The 14,940-nt window shown below is 37.1% G+C and overlaps 1 long non-coding RNA gene and 1 pseudogene across 1 annotated transcript in view; one reads left to right on the forward strand and one right to left on the reverse strand.

The window, feature by feature from the left end:
* LOC139701757 (uncharacterized) overlaps positions 1-14,940 on the reverse strand; it is a 240,145-nt gene that overhangs the window by 139,248 nt on the left and 85,957 nt on the right. The window lies entirely within an intron of this gene.
* Positions 2,046-2,929, forward strand: LOC114078943 (sorting nexin-5 pseudogene; annotated as a pseudogene).

Here is a 14,940-nt window from a genome sequence, read left to right on the forward strand (position 1 = left end):
TTGGGGATTCACGTGCATCTGAAAGAGCACCAGCAGCATAATTCCATCTATAGTGAGAATTAATCCTTTTCTGCATCCCACATGAACAGTAGAGCACTATATGGGCACCATGAAGACCCCTGAACTCCACATGACCACAGAGCATCCTTGTGAAGCCAGAGTCTTGGCAGTCAAAGGAATGTAGGTTACACATGGGGCTGGGCATACTGAGGCACAGCAGAAGCAGCACACGTGAGATTGACCTGCCGGCGCAGAGTTGTGAATTCCTTTTTGTCATCCAAGCTGGGAGAACCACAGGTGATTTCCACTTGCTGTTCAGGAGAGCAATGTTTCCTTGAGTGTTCTTGTTGTTGATGTCCAATATTTTAAATACTATGATATAAAGCTTAAAATGCTTAAATACTATGGTATAAAGGCAAAATGTCTCATGTTAATAGATGGGAAGGAAGAATATGAACACAATATATAGAGAGGGGAGAATACACAAACATACACAATTACAGTCCTCAATTGTGTTAATTGATCATGTATCTCAGGGGTATTGGTTCTAGGATTCCTCCATGAATACCTAAATCCATGGATGTTCAATTCTCTTACATCAAATGCTGCAGTATTTGCCTATAAACTATATACTCCTGTGTACTTTAAGTCAACTCTAGATTATGTATAATACCTAACACTGTGACAGTGCACTGTAAATTATTGGTATACTGTTTGGTCTAAGGAATAATGACAAAAAAATAGTACATATTCAGTATAGACACAATTTTCAATCTAGGTTTGTTTAATCTGAAGATGCAAAAACTGTGGACATGCAGGGTCAACTGTATCTACTTTCACTTTGAAGATGCAAAAACTGTGGACATGCAGGGTCAACTGTATCTACTTTCACTACCCATTTCATATACTTTTTTGTCTCCAGCAAAGAACTCAGCATATCTTTACCTGGTGTGTGGAAGGGGACCTAAACATTCATCCCAAAGTGTCTAAATCTGAATTGAAGTGTTATAATTCCCATTGATGTCCACAAGTCATGATAATACTAAGAGATTTCCATTCTAATCCATATTCACAGAGTATAATAATACTAAGAGAAAATCTAGGAGATCTCCTGTATCCTAGACTTGTTCTTCCTTGCCTCCATTGTAGTCTGTGGGGCTATGGGCATTTAGGGCAATACATTAGATATGGTACTTGCACCATCAGGGCCTGCCCAATCCAATCTCATATATACCTCTTCCGTTCAATGCTGCACTGCACATGCAACCTAATAACTTGGGGGGCCAAGATTATAGCAGTTTGTGAGGGCAGCTCAGGTCACATGGTAACTTGGTGGCCCATAGTTAAATGTTCAGTCTCTATGAAAGTCCGGTAGCAGGCTAAGACCTATCTCTAAAATGGAGATAGTTCTCTGAGGGCGATTACAGTGACTTGCTCAAAAATCCTGAAGACCTGAGTGATGATTCACCTAGAGCCCTGCCTAAGGCTCTTCACAGAATCAATATTACAAGCACCATTGTATCTGGTGGATCATGTGGCAAGGCAGACTGCATATACTGTCTGGGCCTCACTCAAACACAGAAGCTTTTGTGGTCAACAATGTAGGGACTGTGCTCTGTCAAAGTTTTCCTCACTGGAAGAGCATGAGTGCTGCTCTCCATGTCGCACTCCTCTGCTCAGTGGTCTCTGTGTGGTGCTGAGTAAGGCCAGGTAGCATCTGCTCTAGAGCTGCATTGCCAAGACTATGGTTCCCGAGTAGCTGCAACAGCAGGAGGACCATGACAACCTGAGGTCTGTGTCTGTACACCTGAATGTTGATCCCTTACTTCAGATTGACATACCTGATGCACTCAGTGACAGAGATAAGGTCAAGCTGACAGTGCACACCAAGACTCCACAGCCCACATTTCAGAGCCCAGAGTTTTCTGTCACAAGGCAACATCAAAACTTTGTGTGGGTACATGATACTCTCATTGAAGCCATAGACTAGGCTTATTATTCTCCCTGCTCCTACAAAATCAGATCTCAGTTGTCCTCCAGAAAAGATGCAGAAACAAGGAGAGGGTGGAGGGGCTATGACCAAAAAAGAATTTGCAAAGATGAAGCATTAACTGGAAGCTGAGTATCTTGCTGTCTTTAAGAAGATTACATCCTCTCATGAAGTATTTCTTTAGTAGCTTTTTCTCATTCTGTTCTCAGTAAATCACAACTTTCATGTTTTCCTGGAATACGATAAGGATCTAAGTGTTAGGTGGAAAAAAAGAGATGTTTGGTGGCTTCTTTAAAAGTGTGGTGAAAAGTGCTGATGAAGTTCTTTTTCCTGCAGTTAAGGAGGTGGATGACTTCTTGGAGCAAGAGAACTTTCTTATTTACTATTCCCACAGTATCAAGGATTCCTGTACTAAAGCAGACAGAATGACCAGATCTCATACAAATGTTGCTGATGATTATATTCACACTGCAGCCAGCTTGCATAGCCTGGCTTTAGGTAAACCCACAATCATCAAAAAATACCTATTGAAGTTGCTGAACAATTTGAACACCTTAGGAAAGTAGAGGGTGGAGTCTCATCAGATGAAGATTTAAAGTTGACAGAGCTTCTCCAATATTACATGCTTATAGAGGCTGTGAAGGGTCTCTTATACAGAGGCACCAAAGGTTTCATCGACTATGAGAACTCAAACAAAGCTCTGGATAAGGCCCAGTTAAAAAGCAAAGATGTCAAGTTGAATGAGGAACACCAGCAGAATTGCTATGAGAAATTAGAACAGCTTTCTGAATCTGCAAAAGAAGAGCTTATAAATTTCAAACAGAAGATAGTGGCAGCATTTAGAAAGAACCTAATTGAGGTGTCTGAACTGAAAATAAAGCATTCTGGAAACTATGTCTTCTCTTGCAAAGCTGCACTGAGTTGTTCAAGAACAACTAATCTACCTTTTCTCTGAAAGACACAAATGTGAAAACTGCATCACTTAAATCAGTACCATAAAGTACGATTAGCTATGACTTTAAAATTATGTGAATAAATATTATGATTTCTAAAAATCTTAACACTTAACCATGTTGGTTTAAAAATATATATTTTTATTTTTTTAAATATTTATTCTTAAGTTTCAGGTGGACACATTATCTTTATTTTACATTTATGCGGTGCTGAGGATCGAACCCTGTGCCCCATTCATGCTAGGCAAGTACTCTACCACTGAACCACAACCCCAGCCCTTAATTTTTTTAATATTTATTTTTGATTTGTAGTCAGACACAATATCTTTATTTTATTTATTTATTCTTATGTGGTGCTGAGGAGAGATCCCAGGGCCTCACACATGCTGGGCAAGCACTCTACCACTGAGCCACAATCCCAGCCCCTAAAAACATTTTTTGCATGTTACTTGGACATAAGTAATCTTTTCCTTATGCATTTAATACCTCAAAATGGGAAGAATCTAAATACTGGATTCTCATGTAGTTTGTCTTCCGTCACTTAAGAAAAGGTGTAGAAGACATGTGCCTTCTGGAAATGAGTAGACACAGCACCAGGCCCATGTCTGTCTCCCTAGTTCATGTGCCCATGTCCCCACAGACTGATTAGGTCAGAGAGGTTCCAGTTCCACAAATAAGAGCAGGTACTTGTTAGAGCTGGCAGACGTTCCATTCCTTCATTAGACGTCTCTTTTTTATTTTCTCCTTGTTTTTCTCACGGTTCTTGAGTCACCTCAAGTTTTGTATAATAACAAAGGGAAGAAGTACACAATAAAATAATACAGCACACTATAAAAACATATGGACTGGCATAACTCACCAAAATAAAAAAATATGATGCCTTCAGAATCTCAAGAGCTCTACTCAGCATTTTTTCTCTATTGTTTTGGCTGTAAGGGAGCAGCAAATTACCCTTTACCTTAGAGGGGATACCTCAACAGGCCTCATATCTCCGACACTTAGCAGTGTTCTAAACTTTTTTAGCAGGAAGATCTGAATTTTCATCAGAATTATTTCCTACCTTCTCACATGGAACTATCTTAAAATGTATGAAGTAGTATCTTTTTACTAGGTCCAATCAACAGAATGGACCAGCATAACATCATATGGAAGGGAAAGGACATCAAGATTTCTGCAAACTAGTGAAAACTAAGGACTAGAGAGTTGATATACCCTTGAGGAAGGACAGAGAATGTGTATTTATGGCCTTGCTAGAAAACAGCAAACTCTTTCTGGTGGACCTAATTGACAGGAAATGGATAAAAATAAGTTTTTCAAATCAATAACTGCATACCATGTGCCAAGGATGTGTCAAGCAACGAAACCAAATCTGTTATAGTAGCTGCAATTGAAGATAATACCTAGTTAAACTTAGAATAATTCACTGTAATTTTCTAAGATCCTTCTGTTTTTTTCCAATTTATTTATTTATTTATATATGTCAGCAAAATTCATTACAATTCTTATTACACTTATAGAGCACAATTTTTCATATCTCTGGTTATATATAAAGGATCCATTTGTTTTGTGCACAGGGTAAACAGGAAATTTGAATGAGGATATGGAAATCGCCTTCCTTACATCTCTCAAGTCCTTGATGGTGGCACTACTCTCCAGTCCCTTCAGGAATGTGGTACTGTTTTTGGCTTGTGACTTTTTTCTAGAAAGGGACAGTTCTACTGTATGACACTTACTATTTTGCATCATAATAGCCCTAAATACATAGGTCAGGAAATCACTGTGGGAATCATTGCAGTTGATGATTATGACTATGCCAATTATACATGCCAGAGCCAGGGTAATAGCCACAGAATGAGTTTGTGAACATAGTGAAACCACTAGGAGAGAGAACTGAGATAAAACTCCACTGATCCCTGGACCTCCATATGCCTAACAGGTAGACCTCACTGATGCTTAGTCTCCCAGGATTGATTTTAGTTCAGAGCCCATGTGTTCAGTAGTCTCCAAAATTTCTGATTATTTCCTTTTCTCATTGCATTTAACCTGATAAAAGACCATAGGTTCCTTTGAGGAATACTGGGAGAAACACTAACAATATAAATGTTGGCAGTGTACCAGGGCCCTTTCCCTTCCATTCAAAATATTGTGAATCTGTAAACAAACTCAAGCCTAGGAATTGATTGAGGGACAACAAATTTTCAATCCTATGATTCAGGTTAGACATTTGTTCACTTGACCTAGAACTTTCCTGCTTAAACAGAACATAAATTTAGTAGTCCTATCTATTTAATTTCAGGGAACACCTTGATCAAGTAACCAACACCATAGTCCTACATGAGGCAGACCCTTCTGATTGTTGCTTTGACTCATTACCTTACAGTTAGTTTCTGTCACTTGGCTCCTGCAATCCTGGTATCCAGTTACTCTCACTGAATTCAGAATTCCCAATTCAGTGGCCAAGGTTCCTACTATACTGACTTGTGTACAGAGAAGAGCAATCACCAAGTCCTCAAGAATGCCAGGGCTCCCCTCACTTATTTGTTTCTCACAGTTGTCAGGAAAAGTATATCTCCAGATATGGGTGACAAGATCTTAAGTGACAAATCCACTCTGACATTGAAATCTTCTAAGTCTTACAATCCATATGTCTACATTAAATCAAGACTGGTCTGACACTTCTAACTCATTCACTGTGAGCCATTTTTCAAGTCATGTTTCAGCCAACCATATATACTTTGAAAGCCTTTTCTAAGTCCCCAAGCTCTAAAATTAACTGCACTTAGTAAACTCATATCAGTAAACTCAGCCAGATCCAACTGTGTGTTCCCCTCCTTGTTATCCCATCTCTAATATTTGCTTCACATGTAAACTTCAATTTTCTTGTATAAACTGGAAAACTCAAATTGTTCTTATGGAGTATGGTTCACCTCTTCATGGGTCACATGTTGCACTTAACCTTGGGGCCTTCTGGTTTCAGACTCTAATTATAGGATTAGAACCATGAGGAATGAAGGGTTAGGTCCTGAGTAGAGGATCACTCCTTTGCCATACAACTGGCTGGTGTGGGGATGAAGCTATTATTTTTCCTTAGGTAATGCAAGGTTAACTCCTCAGATGATTTTGAAGAAGTTGCTTCTACTGGCAAAGACTATCATTGGAATTTAGGGATTCATTTTCTCTAAGTTCTTCAGTCTTTACTTATCTTCCAAATGCAACTGATTTCTTCTAAATGAATGTCCTTACATTAAGAGTAGACATCCTGTGAAGATGGTAATTCAATGTGAGTTGTAATTAAATCACCTAAAGGATAAGATTCTGGGTTTGATTTTTAATGAAAATAAACTCTGCAGCTATGGGAGATAAAAATCTCTCTCAGGACAGAAAAGCTTTCAGATAGTTTTGTGTGGCCCTCAGCCCTGGGCCCAACTTTTTCTCTCCCCACTTTGTTCAGCAACATTAGAAGCAATGTTTTTATATGCATTAATTTAGAACAGAATATTTGCAAGTACCATATATGTAATCACCCAGATTCTTGCTTTTTGTGCTTGATTAGGAATTTAGAAAGGGGATTTTTTTTTTTTATACCTCTTTATTCAGATCATGTCATGGACTATCATGCTCTCTTTACTACTGAAAAGAGAATCATTAATGTTTTTAAGTCAATATATTAGAGAGTCAGTTTTCAAAAACATAGAAGCAATTCAGAAAATTCACTCAAGATTTGTTCTTCAAGAACTACTCTCTAGAGAAATAGAACTCATGGTACAAACATACATATGTGAATGTAATATATATTATAACCAAGCAATTCACACAATCATGAAAGCCGCAAGTCCAAAATATACAGAGCTAACATCTCAGTATGTCCAAAGACCACAAGACTGCCTGCAAGAGTCCCATTTCCAAGGCCATCAGGGAGTGCTGTAGTGCAGTTCAGTGGCAGAGAACTTGCTTAGCATGCACAAGATCTACTGTTGATGCCCAGCTCTGTAAAAAGAAAAAAAAAATGGTGGTGGGAAGGGAGTGAAATAGAAGAATACTCTTCTAATCAGATAAGGTTTAGCCTTTTGTTGTATTTAGGCCATTAACTAATTAGATAAGGTCCAATACAAACCATTTTACTCAGTCTAAATGTTAATCACATCCAAAAATGTCCTAATGGAAATATATAAAATAATGTTTGACCAAATATTTGGGGATCCCATGACCCAGTCAAGTTGATATAAAAAATAGACCATCATAAGGAGCCAGAATCAAAGTTGTGCATTCCTAACATCTCACTCTCTAGCAAGCCCCATGTTCATCACATCCAGTAATGGCCACCTGTCCATAATGTTTTGCCTGCTGTTTTTCTCTTTCCCATTATCATTCCTGCTTCAGTAGCATGTATCCCTCGCCTGGGCTCCTATAGCAGCCTTGTAATTTCCCTCCCATTCTCCACAATGGTTTCTCCAGCCCATTTGGTGGTCTTCCAGCATACTATCCTTTAAAGGAAGCTCCAAATATGCCATTTTGCTACACAAAACACTTTGAAAGTTACCTATTGGCTATCAGATTACTCATATGCTCCTTGAAACAGGATTAGAAAAGTTACCACAGTATTATGGACATTATATTATTTAGGAGTCCAAATAAATTTTGTTCATCAATATATTTTACTTTAGAAATTTCATGAGACCTTTTTTTTAAAAACACAGGAACACATACTACTTATTCCATCATTTCATTGATCATCAAAATAATGGCATCATCACATATAATATAGCTCTGAAGAACCCAGGGCACATTCCTGAGAGAATGAGTGTGAAAAGAAAAAATGCCAACTTATTATTATGAACATTACTTTGACCTTGTGGGACTCCTGATAGGATTTCAATTATCACCAGTATTTCAAAAGCATACTTGGGAAAGTGCTGCTCTACATTGAAATCAAACAAGAATGGTCTCCATTAACCAAATAGATCTCCACCTTCCCATCCCCTTAACTTTATTCCTTTGTCTTGATCCTTTCTGACAATCTATATGCTATCTTAGAAGATACATTCTCTGAATGAAATCATGTAAGTTGCAGATAAATGGATGAAACTTGAGATCATATATTAAGTAAATTTAGCCTAATTCAGAATGTCAAGTTTTATGTTTTCTCTTATATATGAAAGTTAGAAAAAATGCAAAAAAGGGGAAAAAGTAGTGAGGGAATTGTTAGTCAATGTTTTCTAATTGTGACCAAAATAACTGAAAAGAACAACGTAGAGGAGAGAAAGTTATTTTGGCTCAAGTTTTATAGGTTTATTCCATGTCTAAATTGCTTTGGGCCCCAAATGAGGTAGGTATCATGGAGAAAAGGTGTGGTGGAAGACCACAGCTACCTTCATTGCATTCAGAAGGCAAAGAGAGGAAAAGCTGAAAGGGTCACAGGAAAAATGAACCCTTTCAGGGCATGCCCTAGTGATCCACCAACCATGATACACCTGCCTATAGTTACCACCAAGTCAGTCCATTCAGACTAGGATGAACCAATTAGGTTACAGCTCTCATAATACAATCATTTTATCTTGAATATTCTTGCATTAGCACAGGAGCTTTTGAGGGACAACTCATGTCCAAATCATAACATTGTATCCCTGGTCCCCAAAAGCTCACATCTCTCTCAAAACACACACACAAAAATGAGTTTATTCACTCTCCAAGAGTCTCATAGTCTTAACAATTTACCATTGTTCCAAAAGTCCATGTCCAAAGTCTTCTCTGAGACTCAAGGAAAACTCTTGACTGTGAGTCATTGTAAAGATCAAAAACAAATTTATTGTTAATTCACGATAAGTGGGGACTAGATACTTTCGATTAGGCAGAGGGGAGTAAAGAGGGGTGAGGGTATGGGGGTAGGAATGTGCATATATGATTGTACAATCAGTGTGATTCTACAACATGTACCATGAGGAAGTTACACTCCATTTATATATGATGTGTCCAAAATACATTCTACTGTCATGTATAACTAATTAGAACAAATTTAAAAATCACATAACATTAAAAAGATAAATAAATAAATAGTAAAAAGGTTAAATATATCCAATGTACAGAAGCAAAGAGTAAATCTTCCATTCCAAAATGGACAAATACAGACAGAGACAAAAGTGATGGGACGACGAAAACACGACCAAAACTCAGCCAAACAAATAAGCCTTATATCTCCACCTCTGGCATCTGGGAAACTTGGTGGTAAGATGTGATTTCCAAAAGATTTGGACAGCCCTGCCTCTTTAGTCTTCCTAGTTGCAGTGCACACATGTTCTCAATAGTCTGAGTCTCTGCACAGTCAGAAGATCTTTTCAGTGGTAAGTTCATATTACAGGCATCTCTTAATTCCTGGGATCTTCATTTCAGCTTTGTTGTTATGATCACAACTTCATGCATCACCCCTTCATGGTCAACCAATAGGGATTTTGATCCTGCTACACTTTGCCTGGCCTCCCAGTCATTCCATTGAATCTTGGTGGAAGCTTCCATGGCCCTGACCTTGAGCATTCTGTATTTCAGCAGAAGAGACACCCTGTAGATGATGTTAATGTCTGCTACCAGTTGGGGAAGTACCAGGGGCCCCTGTAATCATGACAGCAGTATCTTAGGTCCTGCATGGCTGAGCAGTGTGAAACAATTTCCTAGGCCCCCTGGTGAAAGCAGGGTGCCACCAAGATCTTTTCTCAAAGGGTTTTTTTTTTCCTCCACATTATCCAGTAGGCAATGAGTGCTGTCTTGCAAATTCCTGAGATGCCCTCAGCCATCTTTCCTATTGTGTCTGTACAAAGTGCTTAACATCTCTGTAGTGATCATAATCTCCTTAAAAATCACATTTTTCTTGAGCACAGATTTATATGCACTTGTCTAGTCAAACTGAAGTTTCTAAAATTCTTCAGATATGATTTCTGGCCCCAAATTTTCACAGTAAACCTGGCTAAAAGCTGGGGACAATATCCACACCACTGATTGAATTCTTTGCTGCCTTGAAATTTCCTCAAGAAGATGTCTATTGTCTTTATATAGAGTCTCACCTGAAGTCTCAGAACATGGGCAGGATGTGACAACTTCTTTGACACAATGTAACATGAATGGACTCCAGTCAAATGTCCAAGGGAATCCTTATTTCCCTCTGAAACCTCATGAGCAGTTTTTATCTCTGCATTCAGAGCTCCCACCCGAATTTCCCAGTAAGCTCCATTTACAAAATTCTAAAACTTTTCTAGCTTGCAGCTCCAGATTTTTAAAAATTCTCCCCCAAACAAGCTCCAAAGGATTCTGGATCATATAGTCAGGTTAGCCACTGCTTCTTAGTACCAATTTTCATGTTAACAAATTTTGCATTTTTCTGTCAAAAAGACCTTAAAAGTGGGAAAGTTTACTTTTGTTCACAGTTCCATAGATTTAATCCATGTTCAGCTGAGTCCATTGCTCTGGGCCCAAAGTGAGGCAGAACATTATGGCAGGAGAATTTCATGGAGACCACTGCTACATTCATGGCAGCTAGGAATGAGAGATAGGAAAGGGGAAAAGGGTCACAGGGAAGATAAAACTATATTTCTAGGGCACATCCCTACTGACCCACCTTCTCCAGCCAGGTCCCACCTGCCTACAGTTGCCACCCTGTCCATTCAAACTTGGGTGAACTGGTCAAGTTACTACTCCTGCAATCCAATTCTTTTACTTCTGAATATTCCTGCATGAATATAGGAGCTTTGGGGGCACACCTCATATCTAACTCATAACAGGGCAAATGTCATGAAAATAGAAGGGAGACCTGTAGAGTACAGGAACGGTCCATAGGGAGTTTTGAAAGGAGTGAAAGGGGAAGTACTGAAAAATGACACTGACCAAATCAAATTGTTACATTGCATACATGTATAACCACGTCATACAAATCCCATTATTAGGTAGAATTTTAATACAGCCATAAAAATATGGAAAAAGAGAAAAATAAATTAAAAAATGAGTCCTAACCCCAAGATTATCTTAACTAATAAAATGCTGAAGTGCTTACCTACTTGAAAAAATAAATAAAATATGTCTTCTTAGAAGGAAAACAATGTCATTTCCTTTGTGCAAGTTTTCAAGATGAATCACTGTGTGTGTATGTGTGTGTGTGTGTGTGTGTGTACACACACATGTGCACATGCACGTCTTTCCTCAGAATTTTAAAAAGCTTCCTTCATAGTGCTTATATATTCCTCCTTCTGTTATCGCTCTTTATGCATTTATCTTGTTCCTTTCTGGTTCATATATATCGTGTTTACCTTTCCAAAACCAGTTCCCCTTTGGTTATCACCACCTTGATTTTGCTTTGAGGAAACACCCCTCCCTAAATGTACACAATTTCATGGTATTATCAATTTACAATCCCACCTTTCCTGGCCAAAGTGTGAACACATGACCCAAAGCAGTCCAGCCAGATTCTCTGCTCTAGAATTTCAATTATGAGCAGAGACAGAATGTGTCTGGTGCTCACTCACTTTGACAGAAGTGATTGGAAGAGAGATTGTCCCATTAGATACAGTTTCCTAAATTTCCGTAGCTGCCTCATTTTCTGTCCTGGTTCTTTTCTCCATTTTGAGAACTATACCGTATCCTTCCTATTAAGTATTTTTGTTCCTTATTTAACCATGATCATTTCCTGTTTCTTACAGTCAAGTAATTCTAATAACTATTTGCTTCAATACACATATGCAATATAAATATAAACCCACACAAATGCAAGTTCCATGACAGGAGGGCACATGTGATCTTAGCAATTTTCTAAACTTCTGCCAACACCAACCCACCACACACACACACACACACACACACACACACACACATACCACATAACCTCACAAAGAAGTCAATAATAACTTGAAAAAGTCAATTCTATGAAATATTTATTACCACAAGTTTCCTAATTTAATGACATCATCTCTTTGCTAGCGATGGCAAATGAAAATTACTTAGAACCCCAAACTCTACAAAATCTGAGGCTTTTAGACATCATGCTACCTGTGGGCAATTCCAACTCCAATTCCACCTACTTCCATCTAATTCCACCTACTACCACCTCAAGTCCCCAGTTTCCATTAATACCTCCATCACTTCCAAAATAAGTTATGCCTGCTAATAAGCCAAAATGTTATCGACCAACCCTATCTATAATCAGTGATGCCAAGAGTGCACTTCCAGAAGCAATTTAAAAAGGCATTCAGCTACAAAAATAGAAGAGCAGCATAAACAAGAAGCTCACTGATGACATTGCCCCATCCTGTCTGGTCATATTGCCGTGAACTGGAGTGATTCAGGAGGTGTTTCAGAAGCTGATGAAATATAGTAGAAATAATAAAAATCATTGATAATTATAATAAAAATGAATGCAAGTGTCTTTTGCCATATTTGTTGTTTTAAAGTGTTTGCTCATTCTAATGTTTTTCTTTATTTTTCACATGATAAATAATCCTTTATCACCTTAAATTATTATTTCTAATAAAATATATATTATTTTATTAGAAATAATAGTATATATTTATTATTATATATATTTAATAAATATATTATTTAGTATATATTTCAAAGTAAATGCTTTGTTTTGGCTTCTTTTTCCCTAAAATGGTCTAATTTAGTCAAATAAACCCATACTAAGCATGAACATCAGCTAGAGTAGCAGATGCATTTTTTGACATATTTTAATTGTGCACATGATGAATTTTAATGTAAAAAAAACACTTTGATCAAAATCTTGAGGGCAGTTATATCTTCTGAGGCTTAGTTAATTTCTTAATATTTTGAAAGAAGAAACAGTATCTGACTATATGAATCACTCAGAATTGTGTATTTAGCTTGTAGTGTTAACCTCTCAACAGAATCTTGAATTTAAAAAAAAATATTTTATTTATTTTAATATTTTAAATATTTACTTATCTTATTCAGACATGTGTCCTATATTCATATATGAATACACAACCAGTAAAATTATACATCATGTACAACCTTAAGAATGGGAAGTTATATTCAGGTTGTGTATTAAGTTATATTCCATATATGTATAATATATTAAATTACACTCTACTCTCAAGTATATCTAAAAAGAACAAATAAAAAAAAATTAAAATACTTATTTGAGTGTGTAGTATTACCCTTTTTATTTATATACTATATGGCACAGGTTTGCTTGCCTCTGAGAGAAATATATTTCCATGTAAAATAATCTGGATTATACATAGATGCAATTATATAACTGTTAAGAATAACAGTCTTTTAAAAAATGAGCAAAAGACTTGAATAGACATTTCTCCAAATTTATAAAAATGACCATCAGTATTTGAAAACAATTCTCATTGTCTTGAGTATCACATTAAAAAAAAACGTGATTCAAACTACAATAAGATATCACTTCATTGGGCTGGGGATATAGCTCAGTTAGTAGAGTGCACGCCTTGCATGTACAGGGCCCTGGGTTGGGTTCCCAGCATCACACACACAAAAAAAAGATATTACTTCATACTCACTAGTAAAAAAGAGGTAATAAAAAGTGTTAGTCAGGATGTAGTGTTAGATGATGCAGCTAAACTGGGCAAATAGCATAAAGAAACTCCTTCCAAAAGTTAAACAACAAATATTTGCTATGGTTTGTACCCAAAAGGTTCATGTACAAGAATCTTGGTTTCTAGAATTTGTTGGAACATTTAAGTGGTAAACCCTAGTGGAAACTAATTAGGTCATTGGAATAAACTAATGCTGGTCTCTCAGAATGAGTTAGCTTTCAAAAGATATATGTTATAAAGTGAGGCTACCCCACATGCTTGGCTCCTTCTGTACTCATAGAGTTCCCTTTCCATTTCTCTGCTCTGTTGTCATGCAACCAGAGGACTGATTCCATGATCTTTGGGCCCTATGGTCACAAGACAGGAACATTATTTCTTTATAAAGTATCCAGCCTTGGTATTTTGTTGTATTAATAGAAAACAGACTAATGCTCCATATGATCCAGAAATTCCACTCCTGGGTATAGAGTCAAAAAAATTTTTTTAAAGCAACCAAAAGGATATGTTCACACAAAACTTCATACACAAATATGCATATAGCAGCATTACTCACATTACCATAAAGAGGAAACAATTTCCATCAAGTGGTGAATGTGTTAACAAAATATGAAATATTTATGCAATTGATTATTATTCAGTCATAAAAAGAAATAAATTCCTGATATAGGCTGCAGTCTGGATGAATCTTGAAAAGACAGTGAAATTGAAATTCCAAAATTATTATGAAAGAATCTAGTCACAAAAGGCCACTTATTATGTGATTTTATTTATATGAAATATCCAGAATAGGTGAATCTACACAGTCATAAAATAGATTAGTTGTGGCAAGAGCTATGTGGCTGATGGAAGGGCTAGGGGAGGTATCTAATAAGCATGGGATTTCTTCTCTCAACACATTAACTGTTCATTTTAAATGGATAAATTCCATGGTATGTAAATTAAACCTAAATGAAACATTTACAAAAGAAAACAAAAAAGCAACATTAAAGCCTTAAATATGAAGGAGGGGGCAGGACAATATGAAGGAGGGGGCAGTCAGAGATGCAAGTAGAGACAGGTTTACTAAAAGTGGTTTAAAGTTCAAGAATTTACTCTTTATTCTATGTACCAGAGTGCAGCTTGCCACTTGTTTTTGTAAATAAACTTTTACTGGAGCACAGCCCACTCATCCATGTAGTATTGTCTTACAGCTGTTTTTACACTGCAATGACTGAGTTATATAGGTGCAACCTGACACCCTCTGATCAGAAAATCAAAGTATTTACTACTTGGTCACGTAAATGAATGTATTCTGATCTCTACTGTTAAGGTTTGAATTTATCCCCATTAAGTACTTGTGCTGGAAATTTAACCCCAACATTCATTTGCTAATGGATTTGGAGGTGAGGCCTTTGGGAGGTGAATGAGAATAGATAAGATTATGAAGGAGGTGCCCCCT

This window comes from Marmota flaviventris, chromosome 14 (assembly GCF_047511675.1).
Source record: "Marmota flaviventris isolate mMarFla1 chromosome 14, mMarFla1.hap1, whole genome shotgun sequence".
Classification (NCBI taxonomy): domain Eukaryota; kingdom Metazoa; phylum Chordata; class Mammalia; order Rodentia; family Sciuridae; genus Marmota; species Marmota flaviventris.